Source organism: Schistocerca piceifrons, chromosome 1 (genome assembly GCF_021461385.2).
Source record: "Schistocerca piceifrons isolate TAMUIC-IGC-003096 chromosome 1, iqSchPice1.1, whole genome shotgun sequence".
In the NCBI taxonomy this organism is placed as follows: domain Eukaryota; kingdom Metazoa; phylum Arthropoda; class Insecta; order Orthoptera; family Acrididae; genus Schistocerca; species Schistocerca piceifrons.
Window position 1 is genome coordinate 304,286,661 of NC_060138.1, and position 17,800 is coordinate 304,304,460.

A 17,800-nucleotide genomic window follows, 5' to 3' on the forward strand; every position below is an offset into this window, starting at 1 on the left:
TGACCCTCAAGACGCTGGCCATCGCTCACAATGCCTTTAACACCTACCATCATAAAAACTAACTTAACTAGTACTAAGACTAAGACCTCCATGTCCAGCGTGCTAAACTATTTACGATATACAATAGAGAGGTAACTGATTTTGTGCTTGGCTCAAAGTTGCTAAAGAAAGGGTTCTTGTGGTAATATTAATATAGGTAATGACGCTAACGGTTTGTGTTGAGCCTCCAAGGCTTCTAGTAGATTACATCAGGCACCAGCACCTCCCGGCCCCGCCGACAACACGACCTGAACGGTGGTTTTCCCCGATCTACCATAGCTATCCGTCGGGTTGGGCTCAAAAGAGAGGAACCATAATAAAGATCCTTCCATCCAGGCCGTGCGCCGCCTCTTACTAGGAGGCGTAGGTCCCTTGAAGAGGTGCCTAACTTTAAGCTTCAGATCAGAAGTTATTAGTGTAGTGAAGGTTGAGGTATAGGCTGTGTAGATTGGTTGTACAAACAATTCACGCTGAGCCAATGAGACTTACAATGATACATGGTGTGGCAGTTAGCACCTTCCGGCCCCGCCAGCAACACAGCCTGAACGGTGGTTTTCCCCGATCTACTATAGGTTTCTGTCGGGTTGCGCTCAAAAGAGAGGGACCACAATTAAGATCCTTCCATCAAGACCGTGGACTCTTGTAAAAGACCTCATACTTTTTATTATTCGGTGACAGTTGTCCCTTTACGAGCTATGCGGACCCAACGGTACCGACCGGCCGCCGTGTCATCCTCTTCCCACAGACGTCACCGGATGCTGATATGAAGGGGCATGTGGTTAGCACACCGCTCTCCTGGCCGTGTGTCAGTTTCCGAGACCGGAGCCGCTACTTCTCAATGAAGTAGCTCCTCAGTTTGCCTCACAAGGGCTGAGCGCACCCCGCTTGCCAACAGCTCTCGACAAACCGGTTGGTCAGCCTGCCGGCGCTTAACTACGGTGATCTGACGGGAAGCGGTGTTACCACTGCGGCAAGGCTGGTAGCACTATGTAGATACCACATAGAAATTATTTTGTAATTCATTTTCATGTTTTGATGACTTAAGCAGTCAGTAAACACAGTATTATCTGCTCAAATTGTCCATAGCATAAATCGGTTGTGTACACTACCCACTATCCAGACACCCTTATATACTGCGGAATACGGCACTAGATCTCACTAAATGCCGACCCGCCAATATAAACGGAGGCAGAGAGTATTGTGTTGTCGGTAGAGAAGCAGTAACGCCAGAATGGGGGTGTCAGGGGAGCTCAGTGACTTCGAATGTAGACTAGTCATTGGACATCTCCTGAGTAACAAACCCATCAGGTACATTGCAACAAATCTAAGGCTGCCGAAGTCGACTCTAGGTTACGTGGCTATGAAGAGGAAACGTGAAGAAACAACTACAGCTCAACCAGGGCCGTGCAGACCACTGAGGGACGGGGACCATTGTGCCTTGCGGATTGTAAAAACCCGCACGAAATCACTGGAAGAAATCACTGTGAATTGTAAAGTGCTACCAGCGCTGCAGCTGGTGCAGTGACTGTACGTAGCGATTTAAAAGGAATGGTCGATAAACTCCTCATAAGCGACACATTTCTCTTTTGATGATATGCGACGCTTGAAGTGGTATAAAAAGCGACGAATGGAAGTGAGTGATTTTGAGTGTTGAATGACGCTGTATCCCGTGGAAACTGGATCCGGGTTTGGCGAATGCATGGAGAATCTTACCTGCCGTCATGTGTAGTGCCAACAGTGAAGTGCGGAGTAGGTGGTGATACGTTATGCGGCTGGTTTTTACCCTTAGAGTGTGGTTTCCTTGTAGCGCTTAAGAAGACGCCAAATGTGTAAGGTTATGAACACATTTTACAGCACTGTATCCTGCGTGCAGTAGAGAAACGGTTCGAAGAGTATAGCTGTTGGCCTCTGCGCAATGCAATCAGTCATAAAGTTGCATATGTGGGGTAATAGATTGTATATTCGTTTAACAGTCCTGAAATAGAATGGCCTAAGTAGAGTCAAGATCTGAGCTCTTTTGGGTGAGTTACACCATCCAGATGCGAGCATCCAACATCTTTACCGAGTCTGATGTCGGTTCTTGAGGAAATGGAAATGCCGTGTGGCTAGGGACTCCCGTCGGGTAGACCGTTCGCCTGGTGGAAATCTTTCCAGTTGACGCCAATTCGGCGACTTGCGTGTCGATCGGGATGAAATGATGATGATAAGGTCAACACAACACCCAGTCCCTGAGCGGAGAAAATCTCGGACCCAGCCGGGAATAGAACCCGAGCCATTAGGTATGACATTCCGTCGTGCTGACCACTCAGCTAGCTGGGGCGGACTTCTTGAGGAATGATGAACTCCTTCGTCTGCAGACCGACAGATATCTCTTTGAAAATGTCACCAGCAGAGTTCAATCCGTCATAAAGGCGAAGTATGAACACACCATGTATTAATATCCACTAAGAAATGTCCGAAGACCTTTCATCAGATAGTGTAGGACAATAACAGGAGAGAATCCCTAATACTTCCATAGAGAAGCCAGTATAATTCAGAGAGTTAATTTTTCCAACAGAGGACAAGGTGGTATAGGAACTAGTCACGTGAAGGACGTTCTACGAAGTTTTCGTATAAACTATAATTTTGTTGTCTATGTGATGTTTATCGATTTGCCTAGCTATGCTAAACAGATGACGTATATTCTGGCATATTGGTGTGAAGCACTGTGCAGCGACGCCATCTGAAATCTAACGCTTCCAATCAAGATCTCAAGGCACACCATCTCACTCCTCTGTAACGAGACGGCTTCGATACAACATGCAACAGTAGTCACTCAGAATTGTCATTTGTACGGGCCACTACAGACGCTTTTCTCAGTAGAGGTTTAACCCCATCAAGGTACACCGGGCGACAGGGCAGAGGAGAGTTGGTCGTTGCCACTGTGATCCAGCTGGGTGACTACGGGACAAAACTCGTTACCAGCTGCAGCGCGACCGCGGCCCCGGACAAACAGACGTTCCGGCATACTGATGGCCCCGCCGCTTTAATCTAGAGCCGCACCGCCAGATGGCCGCCCTCTGCTGCCTAATGAAGCTTTAATTCGGCCCGTGGCAGGTCCTCAAGTTTCAGCGTATTGCGTGCGGCCGCTGGACTCAATTAAAACTCGGCCGGCACGAGGCAGGTCGCAGGCGCAGAAGCAGGCCCAGGGCCTGGTCAGCCGCGGCGGATCCCTGTTGTGATTAAAGCGCAGCAATCCGGCCGGCCGCGGATTATGCTGCCGACGGGTCATGCCGAGCAGCACATGGTGCCCCGTCGGCAGAGCGGCTCCTGTCGAGAGATCTGGACGACCGATGCGAGAGTCTCGCTCGGCGTCAGAAGCTGGAGAAAGCAACATCTGCGGACCGTTTCGCAGGAAATATAATCCGGGGAGTAATTCATTAAAGCTACTGTCAGCCACAGTGTCTTATTATGTCGGGAAAATTGGGCTTCAAACCACGAAACATACAGAGGTTCCAAGTTCTTCTCCACTCACTGATCCTTCAATGTGGCACTTTTCTCAACGATGGATGAAATTACGGAGACCGTAGTCGCAGGTATTCGCATTTTGGATTTTCAGGAAACGTTCAACCTCGAAAATCACCTAGTTGTCATTATGGAAATTTCTGGTTCAAATGGCTCTGAGCACTATGCGACTTAGCTTCGCCTAGAACTTAGAACTAATTAAACCTAACTAACCTAAGGACATCACACACAACCATGCCCGAGGCAGGATTCGAAACTGCGACCGTAGCGGTCGCTCGGTTCCAGACTCTAACGCCTAGAACCGCACGGCCACTCCGTCCGGCGGAAATTTCTGCCTCGTAATGGTTTTTCCATCTGAGGAAAGAGAAGGAACTCACTGCATGTCAGAATAATACGAGGACGAAGCTGGATTTGACAGATCAGAGAAGCAGTATGTATGTATGTATGTATGTACGTGTGTGTGTGAGTCTGTGTGTTCAATGCAGAATGAGCTGGGCCGCTGACGTGGGGCTCCTCGGCAAAGTTCGTCTTGGCAGTCTTCAGCTACCACGTCAGGATATTTCGGTAGTATGCTCCTTCTGCAGTATAATCAATTAGTATCATGCAACAGCAGAGCAAAAAAGGCAAACAAAACACTCAGTAGCACCATTCCCGATAATGGTTGGGTCTCCGTACTTTTAGGCTGTGGTGCATCCACATGTTTGTGTTTAGCTCGGGGTCATAGCCATACCCCCTTCACTCGCCCTTGGTGAAGTCATCTGGTGTGGTCTGACAGACATGCAACATTTTCCCTTCTGTTTCGGTTCAGCGCGCTTTGTGAATGAATGTGAGTTGTAACGGAATCCATCGGACAGCGACCTTCTTCATACTCAAAATACCATGTGAAATGATCAGAACTAGTCATTGAGTGATATTAGTCTAGGATTACTAAACCCTCGCATATTTTACGAACGCAGTAGGGTATAAGACAGGACATTTTGTACTTAATTTGGTATGTAACAATGTTGTAGGAAGAGTTATGAACGCCCTAATGTTACAGACGAACAGCACCTGCTACACTATTAGCAATTAAGATTGCAGATTTTATTTGGAAGATAAACCGTTTTAAAATTTTCTGTGCGAAGCTTGTTATTATTGCAAGGAGGATCCTGGACTGAATTACATCTGCTTTCAAAACATACCTTTCCCGCAAAATCGAAATGGGTGTAGTTTCGGAAGATAGTGAGAAATTTAAACAATGTCCCACACCTAGACTATATCTCGGAAACCTTCCGTCTCCTTTTTTTAACAAATGCAAGAATGGCTACTACGTTGCAGGTAGGTGACCAGTTTCTAGTATTTACTCATCTTCATATGGAGATGATGTAATTTCTAACGTACTCAATCAGTCATGAAGTCCTAGGGTTCGTCTGTCAAGTATCTGACATATGAAAATTCTTCAACAAGTGACTATTACCTTCACAATAAGAGCCTCTTGGTTTGATAATGAATGAATACTCGAAAACGATCACCAACATTTAGCGACTGTGATAGAAAATAAAATAAGAAATCGCTTTTCACTCTTCATTTAGTAAAAGTAACCTCTAGGACCCAGCTCGTCTGAACGCCATCTTTGCTCGAATTTGACCATCGCCTACTAGTGTGGAGCTTTTACTATTTCGATGTTCATTTCCATGGAATACAGGTATCGATTACATTTCACCCGCGAAATTATATTGTGATTACAAGTATGAAATGCTATCTACGCATATGTTCACGATTTACTCATACTAGTGTGATGTTTATTCGACCGAGTAAACATTTTTCACAAGTTGAGCCTTTAAACTTTCACCTGTTTCATGAGGTAGCCTGTTATGTGAGGTGATAACAACAAATTTCCGATTTTTTCGGTGATAAGAAGAAGGAAGATCACGATTTAACGCCCTGTCGACCAACGTCAGTGAAGACGAAGCACAAGTTCTGATTACGTAAAGTGAATAGGGAAATCAGCCGTGTCCTTTCAAAGAGACCATACCTGTATTTCTCTTCAGTGGTATAGAGAAACAACTCAAATCCTTAATCCCGTTAGCGGGACGGGTGTTTGAAGCTAAACCTACTAGTTTCAAGCTTCATCTAATTTGTATTCTCTCACACAAAAAATTTGTATGGCAATATCTATTTTTACAGATTTTTACAAAAGAAGCAAGTCTGCGCCTTACTCATATGATTATTTGCTTATGGCAATATCTGTTTTTCTAGAATTTTACAAAAGAGGCAAGTTGGCGTGTTACTCATACGATAGTTTGCATATGGTACAGATTGTGTAAAATAAAGCAAGGGGAGGGACAATAACGATTACAACTGATTGCTGCAGAACGCAAAACGCCGTAAAGCTTACTTTTCAGACTAGACGATGGAATGGTGGCAAGTTAATCGTTAATAAATCCTATTATCTGTATGTTTGGGATCTCGTTAGTCACTTGAGGGACTGACAGCATACGTCTGTTCCATCTTCATTTCATGCATCTTTTTATGGGCTTTACTTTTATTGGGTAGTTTGTGCTCTTTTATTTGTTTCATCAGTTAGCTCTCATTGTTTTAAAAAGTATTATCCTATTCTGCGAAATTTACTGTGGCGACAAATTTAGAAAATACACTTTTAATTCTGTTCTTCCATATCTCTTATTGGCTACAGTCCACATAACAAAACTGTTTGTACGAATAATGGCTAAGTCCACCATCGCACATTCTCATCTTGTACAGCAGCGTCACAAATTTTGGCAACATTCTCGCCCCGTTAATACCCATGTTAGGTTATAGTAGCACATATTATCGTACCAGCGAGACACTAAACAAAACATTAATACCAATAACGATCGTGAAATATGTAGCGAGTTGCCTGGCGGCACTGCATGCGCTCCTAAGAATGTACACACAACAAAAAAAAAGGTTTGCAGCATTCCGGCTCCCAGAACTCCTGAAGACAGACGTTGACTGTGGATATTGTATCACAGACACAGTCCTTTTAACTGATCAGAGATGGCACTAAACCCGCCGAAAGATGCTCTCAGTCTGTAAATGTGGGCCAATCACTCAGGAATTACTTGTTTTCATATCGAAATGGCGGAAAAATGGTTCAAATGGCTCTGAGCACTACGGGACTTAACTTCTGAGGTCATCAGTCACCTAGAACTTAGAACTACTTAAACCTAACTAACCTAAGGACTCTACACACATCCATGCCCGAGGCAGGATTCGAATCTGCGACCGTAGCGGTCGCGCGTTTCCAAATGGTAGCGCGTAGAACCGCTCGGCCACAACGGCCGGCGAAATGGCGGAAACTGGGAGGGTAAAAGGAAAACATATCGGGCGCCACCTGCGTCCTCGTAAACCACCATTCAGTAATTTGCGGGAATTGCTTGACCTGTGCGAAGACCGACTTCTCGAATGCCGTCCAGGACTTGTAGAATCCATGTCATGCAGAATCTCTGTTGTACTGTGTTTGAAAAGAGGAATAATATACTATTAAGCAGGTGGTCATAATGTTTTAGATCGTCGGTGTGTGTGGTGTGTGTGTGTGTGTGTGTGTGTGTGTGTGTGTGTTTCTTTGTGTGTGTGTGTGTGGGGGGGGGGGGGGTGATTGGATGGGTCTATATATATATTTTCACTTTCTCAGACACCATGCGTCACTGCTACCACACACAGTTAAGTTCCATAAAATTCGTGCATCACCCATCAAATACTGGCTCGAAGCAAATGAACAGCAGATAACTACAATAACAAGCTAAAAGAAAGCAAAAACCTTATTTGATGTGATGAAATTAATAAAAATACACGTCATACCGTCAGTTTTGCACATCGTAAATAACGGGAATAAGGGCTAGAAGAATCAAGAATTGTTAAGTAACAAGATAAATAACGCGAGTTTCGATCTGAAATAGAACAGAAACATAAAATAAAAATGGTTTGTGATGTTTTTCAGATGACAAGCTGTCAATCTGCCAACATGAAGGCACCATTCTAACAACATGTAAGGTCTGTGCAGAACTGTGCAAATATTTTCAAAGCAATCTTGTATTCTAGGCCTAATTTTAGCCACTACAAAACATGCAATAATTTGTATGCCAGTTAGATGCACGTGCAATTAAACACCTACTTAAAGCAATACAAAATTGATGCCTAGTTATCACTTCTTCATGTTATGTAAATAGCTTTAGATATAAATTCGAATGTGACTGTATTAGAACCATTTTTCACAATCGCTAAGAGAAATATCGCTCTGATGACAGCACAATAAGCACTGAACACGTGTGGGATAAGTAAAACAAAGAAACAGTGTCTTGCATAAGGCAGAATATCTCATCAATTATCTTAGCAAGTACGGAAAAACAAAAGAGCATATGCATCCAAAAGATAATGGAAAAACTTCTTCAACTTGCTACCACAGTCGCTGGATTCAGACTCATATTTTTTGTAATTGGATTTCCAACGTTGTGATTTTTTGAAGCCGTATCGTGATTATAATTTTGTGCCAATAATTGATAGGAATCATATTTATTTTGCAATAGAGAAATCTTGTGTCGAATTCGTGGGGCCAACTTTGATTTCATATAACCATGTGTCAGACATAGAAACTAAATAATGTTATTTACAGAGCTTGAATTGATATGAGGTTCCTTGAAGTAAGTGCAGGTACATGTTCTTTATTCTCCAGAAACAACAAGGGAACGAAAAATTTTCTCAGTTTCTCAGCGCATTTCTAAAATGAAGCATTGCTAGAGTTATATTGACTACCCCCCTAAATATTTTGTATGTGTTTTACTGCGCTATTTCTTAGACTGTGACACAGTGCTTTTATTCGTACATGACTTGCAGTATTATCTCATATGCATGTTAAGGCCCCGTTTACGTGATGTGGATAACATTGCGTGATCACTATTCGATTAAAGTACGCTTTCCGGAGAACGGGTAATCGTTTACTAGTATGAAGGTTGTTCCCTACCTATATTTAGCTCTAATAACAAATTAACAGTTACTGCCTAATAATATTAAGCAAATATGACGTGAAGATCAGAAGTTGTATAATTTATTCGCCAACTACGATAAGTGCCTTCGCCTGCCATATAATGTCCTTCGTGTGCAGAAAACAGAAAACGACGGTAATAAATAACTCAATTTTACACTGTATTCAGTAAAGTCCATACCATAAGTACCCAACGCGAGATATCATTCGCTGATGATTTAGATTCATGACTACTTGTATTCTAGTCGTAACCTAAAATTTCACATTGCCCCAAGGTCATTACACTACCAACAATAAAGTCGATGAAGAATGTAAAGGTGTTGCAGCGGGGAAGAGTAGACTGATGGCCTTATCAGAATGACACTGCAGACAATGGGAACGAACCCAGGGTAAATGTTCTAGAAGCAGAATACATAAGTCTGTCATAGACGTACAGCGCGTGAGTCTCTAATAATTTGAAAAACGTTTTCTGCTGAAAATAGATTTGTACATTGATTCGTAAAATTTTATGACGGAAGTAACTTTCGCACTTTGTGCCTCTGCCAAGTGACAGTTTGGTGAAAGGTTAACTATTCATAGATGTAACTGCTACAGTATAGTTCAGTACAGCACAGAAGGTGAGGGCAAGAAATAAGCAGTGAGACGAACAAAAAAATGGTTCAAATGGCTCTCACCACTATGGGACTTAACTTGAGGTCATCAGTCCCCTATAACTTATGTTTTTATTGTGGTCTTCAGTCCAGAGACTGGCTTGATGCAGCTCTCCATGCTATTCTATCCTTTGCAAGCTGCTTCATCTCCCAGTACGTACTGCAGCCTACATCCTTCTGAATCTGCTTAGTTTATTCATCTCTTGGTCTCCCTCTACGATTTTTACCCTCCACGCTGCCTTCCAATACTAAATTGGTGATCCCTTGATGCCTCAGAATATGTCCTAGCAACCGATCCCTTCTCAGAATATGTCCTAGCAACCGATCCATTCTTCTAGTCAAGTCGTGCCACAAATTTCTCTTCTCCCCAATTCTATTCAATACCTCCTCATCAGGTATGTTCAAATGGCCCTAGAACTTAGAACTACTTAAACCTAACTAACCTAAGGACATCACACACATCTATGCCCCAGGCAGGATTCGAACCTGCGACCGTTGCGGTCGCGCGGTTCCAGACTGAAGCGCCTAGAAACGCTCGGCCACCCCGGCCTGCGAGACGATCAGAAACGACAATTTTATTCAAAGCGAGTAATTACACTGAAGCCATCGCGATTTACGATGTTCCAGATGACGTTATAAAATGTCGGACATGATTTTAAATTCAGTGTCTGATCACGACGAACGGCAATACATGCTCTGCAACGTGTTTCCACGCTGGCCAGAAGGTTGTGAGCCGCACAGGGTAGCCCCGCGGTCTAGGACGCCTTGCAGCGGTTCGCACGGCTATCCTCGTCGGAGGTTCGAGTCCTCCCTCGGGCATGAGCGTGTGTGTGTTGTCCTTAGCGTAAGTTAGTTTAAGCTGGATTAAGCAGCGTGTAAGCTTAGGAACTGATGACCGCAGCAGTTTGGTCCCATGAGACCTTACAACAAGGTTGTAAAGAGTTTCTGTAGTAGGGCGTTCCAGTGTTCCAGCAATTCGGTTGACAACTGCTGGATGGTCATGGTGCATGAGAGCGCGCTGCAATACGTCTCCGCAAGGCACGCCATACGTGCTCCATGGAATTTAAGTCAGGGGACCGGGCAGACGAGTCCATTCATCGAACACCCTGTAGTTCGATGTGGTCGTGTAATATCATCCATGAGAATGGGGCCGAATGCAGCCTTCAAAACATTTACATAGATAACAATACCTGTGACAACAAAGTTGACGGGTGAGTGTACCATGTGCAAGGATTTTGAAGTCACTACGCTCATGCGACACTGTGCGTCCCCACAGTATCGCGGAAGAGTCGTGCAGTATCGCCTAGTTACTGTACCAGTCACTACTGAGGTTTCCTTTTCCGTTTCCAAATGGCAGAAGGGTACAGCAAGCAGAAGCAATCTTGTATATCCATTTCCACTGGAGTCGGATTTCTCCTTCCTCTCAGCAGTATTTCCCTGCTCTAAGTGTTTGATGTTGTTGCCGTAGCTCTTTGCGCACGGAAGACATTTTGAGGCCTGTGATACGCATTTGTAAGGTATGTAATCAATTTTGTTGCTATATATGCCTTATTTATATTATATATGGAATGATATCTAACAATCGTTTCATGATAATTTCTATAAAAGAAGGTACAATATGTTGTATAGTACCAACGACCCTGTTTTCTTTCAGTATCGGTCAGAAGTAATATTAACTTTTAAATTCTTGTATTGTATGGATCTGGGGACCTAGAAACGACTGAGAGGTTGCGTCCCCGCCGTAGCCCGCAGTGGTTCACAACCCCACAACAGGCTACAGCAGTCCACTTACTCCTCTGCTGCCCCACACCGAACCCAGGGTTATTGTGCGGTTCGGCCCCCAGTGGACCTCCCGGGAACGTCTCATTCCAGACAAGTGTAACCCCAATGTTTGCGAGGTAGAGTAGTTTTGGTGTACCCTGTGGGGAAAGTATCTGCACAGCAATCGTCGACTTAGTGTAACTGAGGCCGAATAAGGGGAACCAGCCCGCATTCGCAGATGGAAAACCGCTTTAAAAACCATCCACAGAGTGGTCGGCACACCGGACCTCGGCATTAATCCGCCGGGCGGATTCGTGCCGGGAACCGGCACGCCTCCCCGCTCGGAAAGCAGCGCGTTAGACCGCACGGCTAACCGGATGGGCTAACTTTTAAATTATGTTTTCTTCTACTTACATGTTTTCAGATTGTAAAGGCCCGAAACTGAGAGGATAAAAGTAAAATTGAATGAAGAGTGCATAAAATTGGCAGAAAAGAGCTTTATGTGTTTGGATTCATTTGAATAATAATGAGAGCCTTGTACCAAGGCGCAAGTATAGAGGCTGGGCACAAATTGTATGTGTGGATCAGGAGATTACTTTGTATTTTATAAGAGATCCCTGTAAACCAAGATTTAAAAAAATGGTTCAAATGGCTCTGAGCACTATGGGACATAACATCTGAGGTCTCAGTCCTCTAGAACTTAGAACTTGAACCATTTTGTGGATTGTACATATGAAGCATTCTGAAACTTAGGTCAAACAACAGAAGTATAGAGAATGATACTATGTGTTGATGGGACGTGCTGCTCATGTTTGTAAAGTTGTTATTTTGTCCTTTTTTTTGCTACTTTTTTGAAAATCCGTTAAGGAATGCATCCTTACCTACTTTACCTACCCAAAGCACGTTGTAACCCTCTAGTGTAAGATATAATGAGAAAGAATATTCAGCATTTCACATGAATGGAGCATTTGTGTTAGGTACGGCTAGATAAAACTGTAATTGTAGATAGGTGTAACTCTAGACAGAAGCATAATCGTAATGTTTAGTGTGAAAATTAATGGCTAGTTTTCAAAAGCTTTCAGTCGTGGCAAAGCTTACAGATAGGAACAGAAAATTGTATTGTGCTGATGTCAACTTCTATGAAACAACTTCCTTATTACCACCAGTTTCTATAACTATAACTTCTGTTCAGACAATGCGTCATCACGAACATATTTTACAAAAAAAAAATGGTTCAAATGGCTCTGAGCACTATGGGACTTAACTTCTGTGGTCATCAGTCCCCTAGAACTTAGAACTACTTAAACCTAACTAACCTAAGGACATCACACACATCCATGCCCGAGGCAGGATTCGAACCTGCGACCGTAGCAGTCCCGCGGTTCCGGACTGCGCGCCTAGAACCACTTTTTTTTTAATCTCATTTTGTTCGTTTTTGTTCGTTGCATCTGCTCGGGGCGGACGTCGTAAGACATCCGTTTAAGTTCGTTGTTGATCGATTAGCTCAGTTCTTTTATTACAGAGGGTTGCTAATCCTCTGACCGAACACGCTGAGCTACCGTGCCGGCAAAGAACCACTAGACCACCGCGGCCGGCAATTTACAAATATTGAGAAGTTGGTATGTGTAATGTCTCATGCTCTGACGTTCAGTTTGCGTGTTTGGTACTGGTTCAGTATCAGTAACCAGGTGATACTGGTATAATAAGAGTTTTGAAAAGACCAAATTTCGTTCCAGAGTTCGACCTCATTTGAATTTATCCAGTAAACGAGAAGTACAAGGCGAAATTGAAAACTATAATGTTGGAGAGGAAAATACAAACATTGCTCATAACAGTGTATTTTTCCGTCTTCAGGCTGGTTTTAGATGCCCGTCATGGCGCCTTCTCCCATACCAGCACTTTCATGTCAGAGTAACATTGACACTAAACAGCGTCAACCATTTGTGGTCATACTGGAATCCATTTTACCCTCCGCAGTTGCCTCTAGTACAATGGAAGCTAGATTTTTACGTCTTAATAGACGTCCAATCACCCGGTAATTTCACATTCTCAGTATGTTACTCTCTTTGCTGTTTCTGCAGAGATCCTCATCGTTGCTTATATTTGAATATCCTTTTATAGCACCTGATCTCAAACACATCGATTCTCTTCCTTTTTGGATTTACCACTGTCCATAATGCGCTATCATACAATGGTGTCATCCGAGTGTGCGTTCTCACATAATTCATCCTCAAACTGAGTAACCTAAGGACATGACACAGGTCCATGCCCGAGGCAGGATTCGAACCTGCGAACGTAGCGGTCGCGCGGTTCCAGACCGTAGCGCCTAGAACCGCTCGGGCACTACGGCAAGCCGGGACAGATGAACTCAGATGTCAAGTTCCATAGTCCTTAGAGCCGTTTGAACGATTTGTATCGTTCGCCACGCGTTATTTTGCTTCCAAGGTATGAAAATTCTTTCACTTCGGCTATTTCGTGGTCAAGTGATTCTTATCACTGATATCCCGAAAAGTCGAATTTTAATTCCACTCTTGAATCTGTCTTTTATTTTTGTGATTGCTTCGTTGATGTACGGACTGATCAGTAGGTGAGAGAGAGAGAGAGAGAGAGAGAGAGAGAGAGAGAGCTTCTCTGTCCTACACTGTTCTTAATCTGAGCTCTTCGTTCTTGGTCAACCTTTCTCATTCCTGGATCTTGTGTATACGGTATATTACGTATCATACGATAGTGAAAATGAAGCAGCCGGTTGAGTTTTCCTTTTTTTTGTGAGAACAGGGGATTGCAGGGACGCACAACAACGTAGTCCGTGCCCGCGCGTGGCGGGCCCTGGCGGCGGCGCGGCGCAGCGCCCTGCTTCGGTTGCTCGTCGCCTCGCCGCCGCCGTTGTTGATCTTACAATAACCGGTAATGAAATTAGCCAGCCACGGCTGCACAGCGTCTGCGCGGCTCGTGTCGCCCGCAAACGGAACGCTGCTCGCCTCTCCAGGATAGAGCGGATTAATAATGCAGCCGTGGGTCTCGGATAGCGCCGGGGTCCCCGGATAATTTAATACGGGCCAACCAGCCGGCTGGTGAATTATGCTAATGATGATTTGTGGCCGTGAGGCGGTGGCTTCCTGGCGGCGCGGTGGTGTGGGGGTAGAAGGGATGCGTTCCGTCTCCAGTGTCCGCTGGCTGTTCACTTTCATATGTCGCTGATTTCTCATCTGAGTCTAGCAACCTGGAGAATGATACATAATACGAGGCGTGTTTTTTTAAGTAAGTACCGTTTTGAATTTAAAAAAAAGACGTGCTAAGATATCTCACTAATTTTATTTTTACATGAAAGCCTGTACCTTAATCTACGCACTGATGCCATTACAGTCTGATTCTTCCTTGTTTGCGTTCTGTACCGAGTGTTTAAGATGCCTCCGATAATCGTGTGTCCCGCCGACTTTGAAGTACGGGCTGTTATAAGATTTCTTAGTGCTAAAGGCGTAGAAGCGATCGATATTCATGGTGAGAGCTGTGCAGTTTACGGAGAAAACATTATGAGTGGTGGAATGGTAAGGAAGTGGGTGACAGCATTTAAAGATGACCGCACAAATGTGCATGATGAACAATGGAGTCCGCGTTCTTAAGTCGTTAATGAAAGTTTGGTGCAGAAAGTGGACAATAAGGTGAGAGAAAACAGACGCTTTACGATTTGCTCCTTGCGAGATGACTTTCCTAATGATTCTTGTAGTATGGCATTGTGACCGAGCACTTGAATTACAGAAAATTGTGCGCACGTTGGGTACCGAAAATTTTGACCGATGTGCACAAAACCAAACGTTTAGAGAGAGCATTGACCTTCCTTGAGCGATACCACAAAGACGGTAATGATTTATTAAGCCAAATTGTTACGGGCGATCAAACATGAGTGGCCTGCGCCACACCAGAATCAAAGAAACAGTCATGGAAGTTGAGCAAAGGCATCCTTTTGCTGCAAAACAATGCCCGTCCGCATGAGGCGAATCAGACCAAAGATCTCATCACATCTTCTCGATGGGAAACTCTAGATCATCCTCTGTACAGCCCGATCTTCCGCCCAGGGACTACAATCTTTTCCTGCACTTGAAGAAACACCTGGGCGGTCAGCGTCTCCAAGACGATGACGAAGTCTAAACAGTGGTGATGCAGTGGTTAACAAGTCAGGCGGCAGACTTTTATGAGGAGGGTATTCAAAAACTGGTACCACATTATGACAAGTGCCTCAATATTGACGGAAATTATGTACAAAAGTAGATTAAGGTACAGGGTTTCATGTAAAAGTAAAATTAGCACATCTTTTTTTAAATTTCAAAACGGTACTTAATTAAAAAACACGCCTCGTAGTTTTACAAAAGCAAGCGCAATGCCCCGAAATATCTTTAAAAATTATGCTTTTCCGTGACAAATGTCCCCAAGTCTCCACGTTTCCTTCTACCAGCAACTGAATGTACTAGGAAATGAAACTTCTTGACAGATTAATACTGTGCGTCAAAGCGCAGTTCCAGATTTCACTAGCAATATTCTTACAAGGAACCGCTTGAGCGTGATGTCGCACGAGGAAATGAAACTTCTTGACAGATTAATACTGTGCGTCAAAGCGCAGTTCCAGGTTTCACTAGCAATATTCTTAGAAGGAACCGCTTGAGTGTGATGTCGCAAGTTCTATCTCAAGTAAGGCTCATTTGAAAGACCTGTGCACCAGGAAGGCATCAGAAAATGCGTCTCCTGGAGGTACAGATATCAACATCCTACGGCGAGTATGTATTACATTCCACAAAGTCAACATCGTCGACATTCAAACAATGTTCAAAACTAACCGTTAACTTGCACTATGAATACTGAATGAAAAATGGTGGGTCAAAGTTATCACAAAAGATTGCACCATCAGGATCGAAGCCGAACTTCTTCCGAGTTCAAACGTGCAGGACGTTCAACTAGGTATCCAATCTTAAAGAATACGTATAGAATCATATTGGTGCAACGCGGTGATAAGACATCATGGAATGTGATGGCATGCAACTGAATGCGAAACAGTTCATCGCGGAGCTTATTGTGAAATTGTCTATCCTTTAAGGCGTAGTTGCACAGAGTGTGAAAATATGTTTTACAGGCAAGAAAAGACAAACACCCAGAGGCCGAATTCGTGCGGTGGTTCCAGGTGGTACGTACATCAATGTCACATAATTTTCTGGAGGGGGTGGCTTGCTCTGAAGTAGTATTGTTTTTATACGCACACTAGGAATCAAGAAATTGACGAGCTGTTGGCAAAAGCAGTGCTCATACCATAGCTATAGTTCACTTAGGCCCATTTTCCAATTCTCGCTTGCTGTGAAGTAAACATTCCTTACTGCCCTTGCAAGATCACGCACACGAGAAAGAATCATGTGGGGTAGAGAACCTCCAACTTCTCATTGCACAATAAATAACTTTCCAGACAATTTACCATCCAGATTATCAGTAGGTATAATTGTATACGAATGTGTTAAGGCTTTGATGTTAGCTGATTTGATACAACTCTCTTGGCTCCTCCAATTCCCAGGATTCCTTTCATATGCATTTCCTCTTCAAATCGCGGTTAATCGGAGCTGGAAACAAATTCCTTACTGAATGATGGGATGAGATTGTTTCCCTCATCTACAAATTTTCGGGCCGATTCCGCAGCTTTCTGTGCATCTTCAAGTTGACGCTTTGTCTGAAATTTTGTAGTAGATCACTGTGATGAACATCCTGTAAATTATATCGAGCATCCTTGAAAAACGCAACGTAACAAGTGTGCCTTATCCTCCCTTGAATATCCTAGTTTTTCTTATGCGGACTTATTCTAAACCTATTCATAATTGTTTCTTTTACTGTGCCGTGACTGACCTTCCATGTACATAATCGCGTTTAATATCCGCTCCTTGCACAATGCGTGTCCTTCATTATGTCTCATTGGAGAAGGGATTTGTGGCTCCCTGTCCGACAAGCATGATGAATTACATGGAACGGCACCAATTTCAGCATCTTTTTCACTTGTTAAGCGGGTATCGTCATCATTGTACTTCTTATGTGCACAGTCCGCACCCTCGAGAGTATACGACAGCACTCATTTCATTGACTCCTGTTACAGAAAAACTAATATTTCTTGTGCCACTTCTTTCTGGCTCTGCGAAATTCCTTTCTGAGGAAATATCAAATTCTGCAAGTCTTTTTTTAGACATGATTGAGAGTTTACTTTGTTAACCACTGTCATTGCTCCGCTAGGGTCGCAGGTTCGAATCCTGACTCGGGCATGGATGTGTGTGTTGTCCTTACGTTAGTTGGGTTTAAGAAGTTGTAGGTTCTAGGGGACTCATGACCTCAGAAGTTAAGTCCCATAGTGCTCAGAGCCATTTTGAACCAGTAGCACTGTAGCACGTTACTCGTCGACTTGAGTAGTTCAGCTACACTCCGTAATCTCATACTGTTTCCACCATTGGATGCCTCTAGGCCTGCTCTCTGTTGCCATTGACTCAGAATATTGTGGTTGCATTTTAGAGAATGTGTGAATGCCGTAAACATGATTGACCACTTTGCGACATCATACTCATAGCGTTCTTTGTTAAGGCATTATCTCTTCACATACATGCTCGCACTACGCAGTTGCTTCACAACGTTGCACTCGCTGCAGACTGACAGACTCATTCTGGAAACAAAACTTAGGTGGTGACTAACGTATTTCTTAGTTGCCGAGAGGTTGCATTACAAAACATTAAGTGTAATCCTGTTACGATCGAAAGAATTTCGAAATTACTATTGCGGAGCAATGAAGCACACCGTTAGCATCAGCCCGGTCTGTCGGAACAGCTGTTGC